Below are 16,001 nucleotides of genomic sequence, written 5' to 3' on the forward strand. Positions count from 1 at the left end.
TATTTGGGAGTGGACGTGTCAGCGGATGGGTCTATGAAAGATGAGGTGAATCATAGAATTGATGAGGGAAAAAGAGTGAGTGGTGCACTTAGGAGTCTGTGGAGACAAAGAACTTTGTCCTTGGAGGCAAAGAGGGGAATGTATGAGAGTATAGTTTTACCAACGCTCTTATATGGGTGTGAAGCGTGGGTGATGAATGTTGCAGCGAGGAGAAGGCTGGAGGCAGTGGAGATGTCATGTCTGAGGGCAATGTGTGGTGTGAATATAATGCAGAGAATTCGTAGTTTGGAAGTTAGGAGGAGGTGCGGGATTACCAAAACTGTTGTCCAGAGGGCTGAGGAAGGGTTGTTGAGGTGGTTCGGACATGTAGAGAGAATGGAGCGAAACAGAATGACTTCAAGAGTGTATCAGTCTGTAGTGGAAGGAAGGCGGGGTAGGGGTCGGCCAAGGAAGGGTTGGAGGGAGGGGGTAAAGGAGGTTTTGTGTGCGAGGGGCTTGGACTTCCAGCAGGCATGCTTGAGCGTGTTTGATAGGAGTGAATGGAGACAAATGGTTTTTAATACTTGACGTGCTGTTGGAGTGTGAGCAAAGTAACATTTATGAAGGGATTCAGGGAAACCGGCAGGCCGGACTTGAGTCCTGGAGATGGGAAGTACAGTGCCTGCACTCTGAAGGAGGGGTGTTAATGTTGCAGTTTAAAAACTGTAGTGTAAAGCACCCTTCTGGCAAGACAGTGATGGAGTGAATGATGGTGAAAGTTTTTCTTTTTCGGGCCACCCTGCCTTGGTGGGAATCGGCCGGTGTGATAATAAAAAAAAATAAATCTACCCCTTTTGCAACAACAGCACATTTTATTTCCTTTCCCTTCACCATGATCGAAGTGATGGGTGAATGGGGTTTGCCATACATCCTGGCAAGTTCTGTAACATGCACTCCGCTCTCCTATTTTTCAATGATTTCCTTCTTGAATTCGATCATGTTCCTCACTTTCTTTACCAAAGGGCTTGCACTAGCTTTCCTTGGGCCCATGGTGACTTATTTAGCAGTTGCAAGCACAAAAAACAATGGATTATTATGAAATGTATTGTATGAGCTCGTGGGGTGATGGTCACACGCTGGTAAACAATGGCACACTGAGTGTGAATAGTGCAGGAGACTGGCTATGTGTGTGGACGGGCGGACGCATACCGGATGGTCACCGAATCATGAGTCCAATCACGAACCGCGAAGCTAAATTTTGCTGAAAAAACTTGCTGAAAGTTGCATTTCACGAAGGTCACGGCCGCCGAATGGCGGGGGTCCACTGTATGGCATGCGCCACCCAGTTTGTTTACATTCTTCATGAGCACATTTCTCTATTAAGTAATAATAATCACTCTTGGGCACATTAAATGTCTAATTTTATGTCAATTTAGACATATTCATTAATCCAGCTATGATATTTTCTTCAAAATTATATAAGAAACACATTACATAGCATATAAACAATTTTATGTTTATATACAGTGGACCCCCACCTTATGATATTAATCCGTTCCTGAGAGCTCATCGTATGCCGAAATTATCGTAAGGTGAATTAATTTTCCCTATAAGAAATAATGGAAATCAAATTAATCCATGCAAGACACCACAAAGTATGAAAAAAAAAATTTTTTTACCACATGAAATATTAATTTTAATACACACAAACTGACACTTACCTTTATTGAAGATCTGGTGAAGATTGATGGGATGGGAGGAAGGGAGAGTGTGGAAAGTTGTTAATGTTTAGAAGGGGAATCCCCTTCCATTAGGACTTTAGGTAGCACGTCCTTTTCCGGGGTTACTTCACTTCTTTTAACCCCTTCAGGGTCCAAGGCCAAAATCTGAAGTGGTGCTCCAGTGTCCAAGAAATTTTGAAACAAAAAAATTATTTTTTCTTACAGAATTAAAGAGCATATTTTTGTGAAAGTAATAAGACAAAAAAAAAAAATTCTGATCAGTACTTACCGAGATACAGTGCCAAGAAGTTTGTCCAAAATGATGTGGTGGCAGCAACATCGACGAATTCCACATACCCGCATTACTTTATTTAGCGGTTTTTGTAGTTTTTTCTTTTCTTTTCCAATTTTTTTCTTTTCCTGCTAACATTTGGGGCCTGAGAGACCAGTACTGTATATAATGTATATATATAAACTCACTGTATTGAACACAATAACCGCACTAAAGTTATCATATTATTGTTTACCACTGTTGTTTATTATAATAAACATGCACAAATCTTGTATAATACTAATGTTCTATCATATATTTACATATTTACAATCACTGGACATGGTTTTAGAACTGCTGGAGCTTGTGGAACTCCTTGAAACAAGGTACCATACACAGAGGCACCTTACATTCCTCACACATAAACCGAGTGTCTTTGCGTCTTTGTTGCCGTCATTTTGTTTGTGCACAGACGATGCATCTCTTCTGAGCAAGTTTCTTCTGAGTTGAAGTATTATGAAATGATCACCTTCCCTCCTCAAACGCTTGGGTATATCCTGAGTGATTCGAGGACCTTGTTGTATAGCAGGTGTTCTTACCTGGTACTTCATTATGAGTTGTCTGACAACAGACAAACAAAATTCACCATACGGTGGTCTGTTGCCAGTCTTTATTTGGTACATATTATATGCATTGAGCATTGAAATATCCATGAGTTGGAAGAAAAGTTTCATGTACCATTTGTAACTCTTACGAACACAATCAACAAAGCCAATCTGCATGTCACATTTGTCATCCAAGAGCATGTTTTGTGTATAATCAATCACTGTCACTGGTTTTCGAATACGTTCATTAGTCACTCGATCAACTTTGCCACTGTCTTGCATTTCATTACGGTGAATGGTTGTCAACAATGTGACATCTTGTTTGTCATGCCACCGTAATGCCATGATGTCATTGGCAGTAAACACCTGCACGTCATCACCACGAGCACCTGCGTTGAGCCTGGGCATATGTTTACGATTAGAACGCACTGTGCCACACACATCTGTCTTGTTCACTCACATGAAATCACTGAGTAATGGGCTTGTGTACCAGTTATCGGTATATAATGTATGCCCCTTACCAAGATAAGGTGCCATCATGTTTCTCACTACATCACCTGAGATACCCAATAACATCTTGGTATATTTCAATGTTTTACTTCCCGTGTATACAACAATATCCAACACCAGGCCACTGTCACAGTCACAGAGTACAAACAGTTTTATACCAAAGTGTTTCCTCTTGCTCGGTATATACTGCTTGAATGACGGTCTACCTTCGAGCAAAATCAAAGACTCGTCAATTACAAGATTCTTGAATGGATAAAAGTATATGCTGAACTTTTGTTTGAGATACATAAAAGCATTTCTAATCTTGTATAACCTGTCACTTCTGTCAGGCCTGGTTTTGTCAGAGAAGTGCAACATACATAATAATAAGATAAACCTGTTCACTGGGATGATTTCACTGAAGACCGGGGTAGAAATTAGCCGATCTGTGGACCAGTATGCTTTTATATTATGCTTATAGACATGAGGCATAAGCATTATTGTTGCAAAAAGCAAATACATTTCTGCAACAGTCGTCTCTTTCCACCTGTGTAGTCTTGACTGTGGTGATAAGATCGTATTTGCCATGGTGTACTCAAAATACTTATTACTTTCCCTGACAATAGTTTCCATCAATGGCTGGTCAAAGAATAATTCAAAGAATTCCAGTTCATTGGCCATGGTTCCAAGGAGACAAGTAGGTAGAATTCCACTTTGAGAGTCAACAAAGTGGTGGGGCATGGGAACAAAATTTGGATTTTGCTGCCAATCCCAGATATGGTTTGCTGGTGGATACTGGACATCATAGGCTGGTTGTGCAGGTGGTTGTGGTTGTGGTGGGCTGGTGGCTGATGCTCCGCTTTGTCCTTGAACTGAGGAGTCAGCAGCGTGGGTCCCAGCCTGGGCTGGTGAGTCACGCATGGCGGTGCCACTATCATCACCACTACCACCATCTACTGATGCCTGTGGTCTATCCATGCCAAGTGTAGCCACATCATCCTCACTATCACTATCTAAACCTGGTGTAGGGCCATGGGATGTACTCCGGGATGTACTCTGGAATGTACTCCGTCCCCTGGGCACAGCATAGGGTACACTACCCGAGCACATGCGGTGGCATACATACCGACGCTTCACTGGTGAATATGATTCCTCACTATCACTACTTGAATGATAGTCAAGCGCAATAAAATCACAATCCACGTCACTATCATCATCATTACTGAAGTCAGAGGCCTGGCCACGCGAAAATATTAGTTTTCTCTTGTGTTGAGGTACAACCGACCGTGAGTCGCGAGTGCCCACACCAGAGGTAGAAGGTTGAGGATTGTCAGGGTTTTCTGCACTATTATCGATATCCTGGTCATTCCTTTCGGTCACTAACTGATCAAAGCCATAGAATTCGTCTTCATTTCCACTTCCATCAGTGTCAGAACTATCAGATAGGAAGGGGAGAGTCCCAATTTTCCGGGGAGTGAGAGCTGACTTGCGATGAGGCATGGTGAACAAGGGTAACTGAGCCGGCGTTCCCACAATGCTATGCGGGTGCCTAGATTTTTTGTTTATGGCACACACCCACCACGCAGACCCGTTCTCTCACATGTAGGCCTATGAGCGCTTTTGCGCTAAATTTGACGGCGCTAGAATTTTGGCATAGATCTATGGTTTGGACACTCAACGTGAAGCCGTAGATCTACGGGACGGACCCTGAAAGGGTTAACGCCACTAGGACCAGCTGACCATGGTGCAGCAACAGCTGACCGTGGTGCAGCAACAGCTGGCTTTGGTGCAGCAGCAGCTGACTGTGGTGCAGCAACAGATGATGGTGGTGTAGCAGCAGCTGACTGTGGTGCAGCAACAGCTGACAGTGGTACAGCAGCAGCTGACCGTGGTGCAACTGCAGCTGACCGTGGTGCAACAGCAGCTGACCATGGTTCCGCAACTGCTGACTGGTGCAGTAACAGCTGACCGTGGTGCAGCAGCAGCTGACCGTGGTGAAGCAACAGCTAACGGTGATGCAGCAACAGCTGATGTTGGTGCAGCAGCAGCTGACCATGGTATGATAGTACATATTTCTCACCCTTTTTACCACAAGGTTGGCACTAGTAGCTTTCTTTGGGCCCATGGTGGCTTATTTAGCAGTTACAAGCACTATAAACAATGGAATAATACAAAATGTATCGAATGTATGCATGCAACCGGCCACCCTGGCTTGTAAACAATGGCGGCAGGGAAGCTGAGGCACTCAGGCTGGATGGACAGATTCGGGACGAGTCATGTTGGTCAGAAACAGCTGATGGTAGTGCAGCAGCAGCTGACTGTGGTGCAGCAGCAGCTGACCATGGTGCAGCAGCAGCTGACCGTGGTTCAGCAACAGCTGACTGTGGTGCAGCAGCAGCTGACCGTGGTGCAGCAACAGCTGACAATGGTGCAGCAGCAGCTGATGGTGGTGCAGCAGCAGCTGATGGTGGTGCAGCAGCAGTTGACGGTGGTGCAGCAGCAGCTGACCGTGGTACAATAGTACATATTTCTCACCCTTTTTACCACAGGGTTGGCACTAGAAGCTTTCTTTGGGCCCATGGTGGCTTATTTAGCAGTTACAAGCACTATAAACAATGGAATAATACAAAATGTATCGAATGTATGCATGCAACCGGCCACCCTGGCTTGTAAACAATGACGGCAGGGAAGCTGAGGCGCTCAGGCTGGACGGACAGGTTCGGGACAAGTCATGTTGGTCAGAAACAGCTGATGGTGGTGCAGTAGCAGCTGACTGTGGTGCAGCAGCAGCTGATCGTGGTGCAGCAGCAGCTGACCATGGTTCAGCAACAGCTGACTGTGGTGCATCAGCAGCTGACCGTGGTGCAGCAACAGCTGATGGTGGTGCAGCAGCAGCTGATGGTGGTGCAGCAGCAGCTGACAGTAGTGCAGCAGCAGCTGATGGTGCAGCAGCAGCTGATGGTGGTGCAGCAGCAGCTAACTGTGGTGCAGCAGCAGCTGACCGTGGTGCAGCAGCAGCTGACCGTGGTGCAGCAGCAGCTGACCGTGGTGCGGCAGCAGCTGGCCATGGTTCAACAACAGCTGACTGTGGTGCAGCAGCAGCTGACCGTGGTGCAGCAACAGCTGATGGTGGTGCAGCAGTAGCTGACTGTGGTGCAGCAGCAGCTGACCATTTGCAATAACAGCTTTCTTGATTGCCATTTTGTTTTCCACAATAGTAGCGATTTTTGATTGGGGTTTGGTATACAACCTGGTCAGCTCCGAGACACGCACTCCACTTTCATACTTAGCAATTATCTCTTTCTTCATTTCCATAGTAATTTTCACATTTTTTACTGCACGGTTGGCACTAGAAGCTTTCTTGGGGCCCATGGTGACATATTTTGCAGGTACAATCACTAAAAACGCTGTGATAATATGAAATGTACCGATTGTATGTGTGGATGTGACCGCACTGGCTGGCTTGTAAACACTGGCACCCATAGGCAGCTGAGGCGTGCTCAGGCCACACATGCGCGTGAGGCGAGGCAAAATTTTTGCATTAAAATGTATCGTATGGCGGATTTAACGTAACGCGATGCCATCGTAAGGTGCGGGTCCACTGTACTATGGAGGTGTGGTAGCTGGGCGGAGGGAAAACATTACATCACTCCCCTTAATACATAACGCTTTTGTTTACAATTCTCGGCATGAATTATCATTACTTCTCCCTTTGTTTATGATGGTATCTAAAGTTAGTTGTTATGAACGATTAAACTCAGTGAACATGGTATGTCGATGGTAATAATATAGCTCTGGGCCACATTAAATATCATGTAGCTATGTAGCTAAATGAATTTTTTATGAGAGAGACAGAATTTGGTAGACACAAACCTATATGATATGCTGATGCCAAATGACTTCGAAAAGGTGATAAATGACATGCCTATGCACTCATGGAACTCCTTGTTCATCAAGAATTGCAAGAAGCCCCTATCACATGCTTTTAACATCCTATGAAGAGGAAGCATGGACACGGGTCATCCCACAGCTGCTAAAAACAACAGACATAGCCCCACTCCACAAATGGGGCAGTAAAGCAATAGCAAAGAACTACAGACTGATAGCGCTAACATCCCATATCATAAAAATCTTTGAAAGGGTTCTAAGGAGCAAGATCGCCACCCATCTAGATACCCATCAGTTGCACAACCCAGGGCAGCATGGGTTTAGAGCAGGTCGCTCCTGTCTGTCCCAACTACTGTACCACTATGACAAGATCCTGGATGCTCTAGAAGACAAACAAAATGCAGAGGTAATATACACAGGCTTTGCAAAAGCCTTTTTTCAAGTATGACCATGGTGTAATAGCGCTCAAAATGCTTGATAAAGGAATAACAGGAAAAGTTGGTTGATGGATCTAAAATTTTCTAACAAATAGAATGCAAAGAGTAGTAGTAAACAGAGTAAAGTCTGAGGAGGTTACAGTGAAAAGCTCTGTTCCACAAGACACAGTACTCTCTCCCATCTTGTTCCTCATCCTCATATCTGACATAGACAGTGATATAAGCCACAGCACCGTGTCTTCCTTTGCAGGTGACACCCGAATTTGCATGACAGTGTCTTCCAATGAAGACACCACAAGACTCCATGCAAACATCAACCAAATATTTAAATGGACCACAGAAAACAATATGAAGTTCAATGGTGAGAAATTTCAACTACGATATGGAAAATGTGAGGTAATTAAAACTACATCGCAGTGTAAAACAAATTCCAACCACACAATAGAGCAGAAAACAAATGTAAAAGACCTTGGAATGATCATGTCAGAGGATCTCACCTTCAAAGATGGTAACATTGTATCAATCGCATCTGCTAGAAAAATAACAGGATGGATAATGAGAACCCTCAAAACTAAGGATGCGAAGCCCATGATGACACTCTTCAGGTCACTTGTTCTATCTAGGCTGGAATATTGCTGCACACTAACAGCACCTTTCAAGGCAGGTAAAATTGCTGATCTAGAAAATGTACAGAGAACCTTCACGGCACACATAAATGTGATAAAACACCTCAGTTACTGGGAATGCTTGAACTTCCTCAACCTGTATTCGCTAGAATGCAGGCGGGAGAGATACATGATTATATACAATTGGAAAATCCTAGAGGGATTAGTACCAAACTTGCACATGAAAATCACTCCCTATGAAAGCAAAGGACTTGGCAGACGATGCATCATCCCCCCAGTGAAAAGCAGATGTGCCACTAGCACGATATGAGACAACACAATAAGTGTGAGGGGCCCAAGCCTGTTCAACTGCCTCCCAGCATACATAAGGGGGATTACCTGTAGACCCCTGGCTGTCTTCAAGCAGGCACTGGACTTGCACCTAAAGTTGGTGCCTGACCAGCCGGGCTGTGGTTCGTACTTCAGGTTGTGTGCGCCTAACAGTAACAGCTTGGTTGATCAGGCACTGATCCACCATGAGGAATGGTCACAGACTGGGCCACGGGGGCATTGGCCCCTGGAACCCTCTTCAGGTATACTCCAGGTATTTATTGATAGGGTTGTAAAAGAAGTAAATGCTAGGTGTTGAGGAGAGGTGTGGGATTAAATTATGGGGAATCAAATACAAAATGGAGTCGACACAGTTACTTTTTGCTGATGATACTGTGCTTTTGGGAGATTCTAAAGAAACGTTGCAAAGGTTAGTGGACGAGTTTGGGAGCATGTGTGAAGGAAGATAGATAAGAGTAAGGTGATGAGGGTATCAAACAGTTTAGATAAAGAAAAATTGGATATCATATTGGAGGGAGGGAGTATGGAAGAAGTGAATGTTTTCAGATATTTGGGAGTTGACTTGTCAGCAGATGGGTTTATGAAGGATGAGGATAACCATAAAATTGATGAAGGAAAAAAGGTGATTGGTATGTTGAGGTATCTGTGGAGACAAAAACACTATCCATTGAGGCAAAGAAAGGAATGTACAAAAGTATAGTGATACCAACACACACACATATTGGTGTGAAGCATGAGTTGTAAATGCTGCAGCAAGGAGGAGGCTGGAGGCAGTGGAGATGTCATGTCTAAGGGTAATGTGTAGTGTAAATATGCAGAGAATTCAGAGTGTGGAAATCAGGAGGAGATGTGGAGTTACTAAAAGTATTAGAGGGCTGAAGAGAGGTTGTTGAGGTGGTTTGGTCATTTAGAGAGAATAGAACAAAGTAGAATGAGAGAGCGTATAAATCTGTAGGGGAAGGAAGGTGGGGTAGGGGTCATCCTTGAAAAGGTTGGAGGGAGGGGGTAAAGGAGGTTTTGTTGGTGAGGGGCTTGGACTTCAAGCATGTGTGAGATTGTTAGATAGGAGTGAATGGAGATGAAGGGTTTTTGGGACCTGACGAGCTGTTGGAGTGTGAGTAGGGTAATACTTTGTGAAGAGATTTAGGGAAACTAGTTAGCTGGACTTGAGCCCTGGAGGTGGGATGTGCAATGCCTGCACTTTAAAGGAGTGGTTTGGGATATTGGCAGTTTGGAGGGACATCTAAACTGTCCTATCTGAGCTCCTCTGCGAAGACAGTGATTATGTATAAGTGATGGTGATAATGTCGAATGATGAAGGTTTTTTTTTTTTTTTTTATGGGCCACCCTGCTTCAGTGGGAAATGGCCAACATATTTAAAAAAAGTGTTTATTTTGTATATGTGTGGTGAGTTACTGTTTGTTATGCACAATTTTTTAAGGAAGGGGACTTCTAATTTAACAATATTAATATTCTGCTTCCCAAATGCATTTATGTTTTGGTGTATCCTCATTTTGTATAAATGCAGTGAGATCTTATTTGTTTGGTACAATTTAGTGAGGAAATGTTGCTTTTATTAATTGTAATGTTCACATGTACATAAGGGTCCAGCTGATGCTGCCTACAGCTGATACTGCATTTACTTTGGTATATGCTTCATTTTTATAGATGTGATGACTTCATATTTGTTTTTGTTTTTAGAATAGAATATAAATAACATAGAAACATTATATACGTACTCTAAAATGAATAAAATATGTGGACCCTCGGTTTTCGTGTTTAATCTGTTCCTGAGCCATCAGTCAAAACAGAAACCGGCCAAAACCGAAACCATTTTCTCCATAAAAAAAAATGTAAATGGAATTGATCAGTTCCAGACACCCAGAAGTATCAACAAAATTTTTTTTTTTTACCTTGAAGATAGGTACATGCACAAAAGAATGAACATTACACATGACACTTACCTTTATTGAAGGTTGTTGTTGCTGGAAGGCAGACAGGGAGGAGGGGAGAGGGAAGATAAGTTATTGTTTGGAAGGGAAATCCCCCTCCCTAACGACTCAAGGTACTAAGTCCTTATCTGGGGTCACTTCCCTCCTTTGTTTTTTACTGCCAATAGGACCAGCTTGAGAGTCACTGGACCCCTGTTGCACAAAATATCTGTCCAGATAAGTCTGTTTCTGGCATCTCTTTAAGATTTGCCTAAAATGGGACATGGCATTGTCATTGTAAAAGTCACCAGTACGGATTGCAACAGCTTTCTCAGGTTGATGTTCCTCCACAAATGAATGGACTTTGGTCTACATATCATAAATCTCCTTAATCTTTGAAGACGGCACCTTCCATCTCTCTTCCTCCTTCTCTGAAGCAGTTTCCTCAGCTGTGGTCTGTTGCTGTTGCAGATGAAGGTCTTGCAGCTCATCAGTGGTTAGCTTTTCATTGTGGTCCTCCACCAACTCTTCCACATCCTGGCCACTCACATCCAACCCCATGGAATTTCCCAATGCCACAGTTGATTGCACAACAGGTGTAGGGTTGACAGGGTCAGCCCCAAACCCGTCAAAATCCTTCTTTTGGACAAAATCTGGCCACAATTTTCTCCAAGCAGAGTTCAAAGTCCTGCAAATCACTCCCTGCCAAGCCTTATCTATAAGGCCTATACAGTGGAAGATAATGAAGTGATTCTTCCAGAACTCTTTTAGGGTCAATTCAGAGTATGAGGTTATGTCAAAACACCTTTGAAACATTGCTTTGGTTTACAGTTTTTTGAAGTTTGCAATGATCTGCTGGTCTGTGGGCTGGAGGAGAGGAGTGGTGTTAGGAGGCAAAAACTTCATTGTTACAAAACTGAATTCCTTAGACAATTGGTCTTCCAAGTCTGGAGGATCAGCAGGAGCATTGTCTATTAACCCTTTGGGGGTCGCCAGGCCCTCTCAGAGACTTGTTCTCAGGGTCGCCAAAATTTCATAAAAAAAAAAAAAATTATTTTTTCTTATGAAAAGATAGAGAATCTTTTCCCGATCATAATGACACCAAAAGTATGAAATTTGATGGAAAACTTACGGAATTATGCTCTCGCAAAGTTAGCAGTCTCAACGATGTTTACGTATCGGCGATTTTGCCCACTTTGAGCCCTATTTTTGGCCAATTCCAGTGTACTAGTCGACAGAAATCATAACTATTTTGCTAGAACTCCGTTTTTTCTATTGAATGAGTACAAGAAACCACCCATTTACCGATTTCAACTATCCAATAAAGTGGTCAGAATTTAGCAATTTTGCCAATTTCACACAAATTTCAAAAGATGCCAATTTCCAAATAGGGCCCAGAATAAACAAGAAAGACATTCCTGGCACTAAAATAATATTTCCTCTGTTCATTAGTCACGTCCCCAGGCCCCTCTTACATGTTTTTTGCTTTCCACTTTGATTTTTTTTTTCTCACAAAAAAAAAAAAATAAGATTTACCGTTATGCAGACTACTTCGTTAGTGTAGAAATGGTATGACTAATATCGGCGCACTTGTGAAAGAATATTAGACTCGCCAGTTGACGTGTATTGGACACTTAGCATGATTTGTTTACTTTTGAACTTAGGTAAAAATCGAACATTTCTGCTACTTTGAGCTCAATTTCAAGGTATTTTTCATTGTAAAACCAGTCAAAATCATCTCAATTTCTGTAATATGTCTGGAATACGACAATAAATACCATACGAAAATACAGTGCAAAGTCGCTGTTTTAATCCAAAAACATGGTCAAAGTTTTTTTTTTCTCATTACGCACTGTGTGCTGCAGGATTTTTTTTATACTGCGCACACTGACCACATAGACCCATTGTTTCATATGTAGGCCTACCAGCTTTCTCTTGCTAGATTTGAGGGCGCTAGAATTTGTGCATACTAGTACGTCAAAAACCCTGGTGCATAAGCCGTACTAGTGCGGCCGAAACCCCCAAAGGGTTAACAGGAGGCACTGGAGTGGCAATTTCTTATCCAGGAGGTATTTTTTCACGCTGGGGCCAAACACTTCTTTAAACCATTCCAGGAAAATTTCCCTTGTGACCCATGCCCTACTATTTGCCTTCCACGTCACACACAATTTACTCTTGACAACACTGTTTTTCTTGAACACAGTGGGATTTTCAGTGATACACCAGTAAAGGCTTCACTTTGAAATCCCCACTAGCATTACCACACAACAAGAGAGTTAGCCTGTCTTTCATAGACTTGTGTCCTGGGAGTGCTTTTTCTTTCTGCCTAATGTAGGTCCTCTTTGGCATTTTCTTCCAAAACAGGTCTGTTTTATCACAATTGAACACTTGTTGGGGTTGGAATTGTTCAGCCTCTACATAACATTTGAATTCCCGCACAAATTTTTCAGCCGCTTGTTTGTCTGAACTGACACCCTCACCATGCCTTACAACATTGTTTATGCCACTTCACTTCTTGAATTTTTCAAATCAGCCTTTGCTGGCCTTTAATTCACCTTCATCACCACTTGTTTCAAGCAGTTTCTTTAAGAGGTTGTCATGTAACTGTCTTGCTTTTTCACAAATAATTGACTGCACAACACTGTCTCCTGCTAACTCTTTCTCTCTGATCCACACCAACAACAATTTCTCCACTTCTTCAATTGTTTGAGATCTCTGTTTGGTTATCGCATTCACTCCTTTTGCAATATCAGCTTCATGTTTTCTTTTCTTTTTGCCACAATGGAGCGGATTGTTGATGGTGACTTCCCATACATCCTGCTGAGGTTAGCAGTGCGTATGCCATTATCATATTTTCTTAGGATTTCTTTTTTCACTTCTACGGTTCCTCACTTTCTTTGCCAAAGGACTGAAACTAGGAGCTTTCTTTGTGGCCATGGTGGCTTATTTAGCAGTCACACACAATAAACAAGTGGCAAAAACAATGGATTATTACGGAATGTTTCATATGACTAGGCAGGATATGTTCACTCACTGAGAAACAGCGCTACACTGGCTGAGAATAGCGTGGGAGGTGGCTTTGTCTGTGCGCTTAGCACTGGACAGGTTCCGTACGATCAACAAAAATGGAGGTAATCGACAAAAACGGAGCCAAAAAATCAGCAAAAAAAGTTGGCCAAAGCCGAAATCGGTGATAACGGAGATCGATGAAAATGAAGGGTCCACTGTGTCATTATGTGACAAGTGGTGGCGGCCACTCCCGCTCCCGCTCTGACCATATGTTCCCATTCTTCCCCTTCTGAAAATGGAGTGTTTGTGAGGCTAACTGCACTAGATCACTAGTTTCATAAGGAAAACACTGAAACAATATATATTTATAAATAAATATTGTATAAAAACATAATAGAGAATGTAAAGCAATAAGCTAGTTTTATAAAGTGTGCATATTTACCTTGGTGAGCAGATGCTGGCAGAGGTGGAGGTTGAGGTAGAGGGTGGAAAAGATAGGCTACTTACTACACTTCATCGCTTGCTTGGTGCTATAGCCTTTATCAACTCTTCCTGCTTTAGTATTGTACATATTGTAGAACTACTATGCTGTTACTGCCTGGCCAAGTCCACAACCCCCATACCTCACTCATGTTTATCTATGATTTCGTTCTTAAATTCAATGGACTTCATCATCTTTTTCTTCTCAGCACTGTCCTTTGCACTTGCTTTCTTAGGTCCCATGGTTAGAAAAAAGAAATTTGGCAAAATAACTGCACAAAACGCAAGCACAGCACAAGATAACTGCTTCCACGGCAGGATAAACACGTGCACTGCTGAGCGGATGTTGTGGCATTCACTGCGCCAACTAGTGGCAGTGTTCTGAAGCTCTCTCATCACTTGGATTTTGGCTCGTAACTCAGAGCAAAAATTTGACTGAGTGACAGCTCATACCTCAAAAAACTCGTATGTTGGGGTACTCGAACATTGAGGTTCCACTGTACTCTATGACTTTTATTATGACAGTGTTCATGTGTCCTAGTAGTGCTTCATCTGATCGACCTCACCTACATTCAGCTGTGCCCAATAGACTCATCTTACCTCTTCAAATGCTTCAAATAATGACAAACAGAAGTTAGGTTATACTGTAGTAGTTTTACATAGTACAATACAATAAGAGGGTTTATTGTAATAATAATCATACACACCAAAATACAATAGTACCTCAGTACTCGAACAGCTTGCAACTTGAGTAATTCAGTATTTGATCACTTTGTTCGGTAAAAAAAATTGCTCGGTCATCGACCATTTGCTCGGCACTTGACCAAACAACTTGCGTCAGTCTCCCCACAGCTGTTGCTCAGTGCAAAACTCCCCTGAACTTCACTGTAATCTATTTCATGTTTCTTCTCATTTTTTGGTGTTTTTTTATATTTGTATAAATAAGTCACCATGGGGGTCTAAGAAGATTAGTGATAACAGCCAGCCAAAAAGAAAATTGGTTAGAGTCACAATAGAGATGAAAAATTATTATTAATTATTCCATATGGGAAAAATTTGTTCAGTACTCAAACAGATCAGCACTCGATCAGCCTTCTGGAACGAATTAAGTTTGAGTACCGAGGTTCCACTGTACAGTGGACCCCCGGTTTGCGATATTAATTCATTCCTGAGAGCTCATCGTAAACCAAAATGGTTGAAAAGCGAATCAATTTTCCCCATAAGAAATAATGGAAATCAAATTAATCTGTGCAAGACACCCAAAAGTATGAAAAAAAACAAATTTTACCACATGAAATATTAGTTTAATGCACACAAACTGAAGAAGACATGCACAGTTTGTAGTACTCTACTAACAATAGAATACATGACACTTACCTTTAATGAAGATCTGGTGATGATTGATGGGATGGGAGGAGGGGAGAGTGTCGAACTTATTGTTTAGGAGGGGAATCCCCTTCCAATAGGACTTGAGGTAGCAAGTCCTTTTCCGGGTTTACTTCCCTTCTTCTTTTAATGCCACTAGGACCAGCTTGAGAGTCACTGGCAGCCTCACCATGCCTAATCACACTATGTATGCCACTACAATTCTTAAATCTTTCAAACCAACCTTTGCTGGCCTTAAATTCACTCATATCACCACTAGTTGCAGGCAATTTCTTTACCAAATCGTCATGCAACTGCCTAGCCTTTTCACAAATGATCGCATGAAAGATGCTATCTCCTGCTCTCTGTTTTTCATTTATCCACACCAATAACAGTCTCTCAACATCTTCTAACACTTACAGTCGCTGTTTTGTAACCACAGTTGCACCTTTTGCAACAACAGCTTCCTTGATTGCCGTTTTCCTGGTCACTATAGTAGAGATGGTTGATTGGGGTTTTGTATACAACCTGGCCAGCTCCGACACATGCACTCCACTTTCATACTTTGCAATTATCTCTTTCTTCATTTCAGTAGTCATTAGCACCCTTTTTCTCGAAGGGTTGGCACTAGAAGCTTTCTTGGGGCCCATGGTGACTTATTTTGCAGAAGCAAGCACCAAAAACAGTGATATGGATAATATGGAATGTACCGAATGTATCCTTAGATGCGAGCACACTGGCTGGCTTGTAAACACTGGCACACACGTGGGCACGTCTCGGACGAATCGTATACCGGGTTTTTTAACGGGAACCGAGGCAAAAATTTTGCATTAAAATGTATCAAATACCGGATTTATCGGATACCGATGG

General features: G+C 42.5%; 1 protein-coding gene across 12 annotated transcripts in view; it reads left to right on the forward strand.

Moving 5' to 3' along the window:
* LOC128686323 (protein fantom) overlaps positions 1-16,001 on the forward strand; it is a 286,463-nt gene that overhangs the window by 55,575 nt on the left and 214,887 nt on the right. The window lies entirely within an intron of this gene.

This window comes from Cherax quadricarinatus, chromosome 17 (genome assembly GCF_038502225.1).
Source record: "Cherax quadricarinatus isolate ZL_2023a chromosome 17, ASM3850222v1, whole genome shotgun sequence".
In the NCBI taxonomy this organism is placed as follows: Eukaryota; Metazoa; Arthropoda; class Malacostraca; order Decapoda; family Parastacidae; genus Cherax; species Cherax quadricarinatus.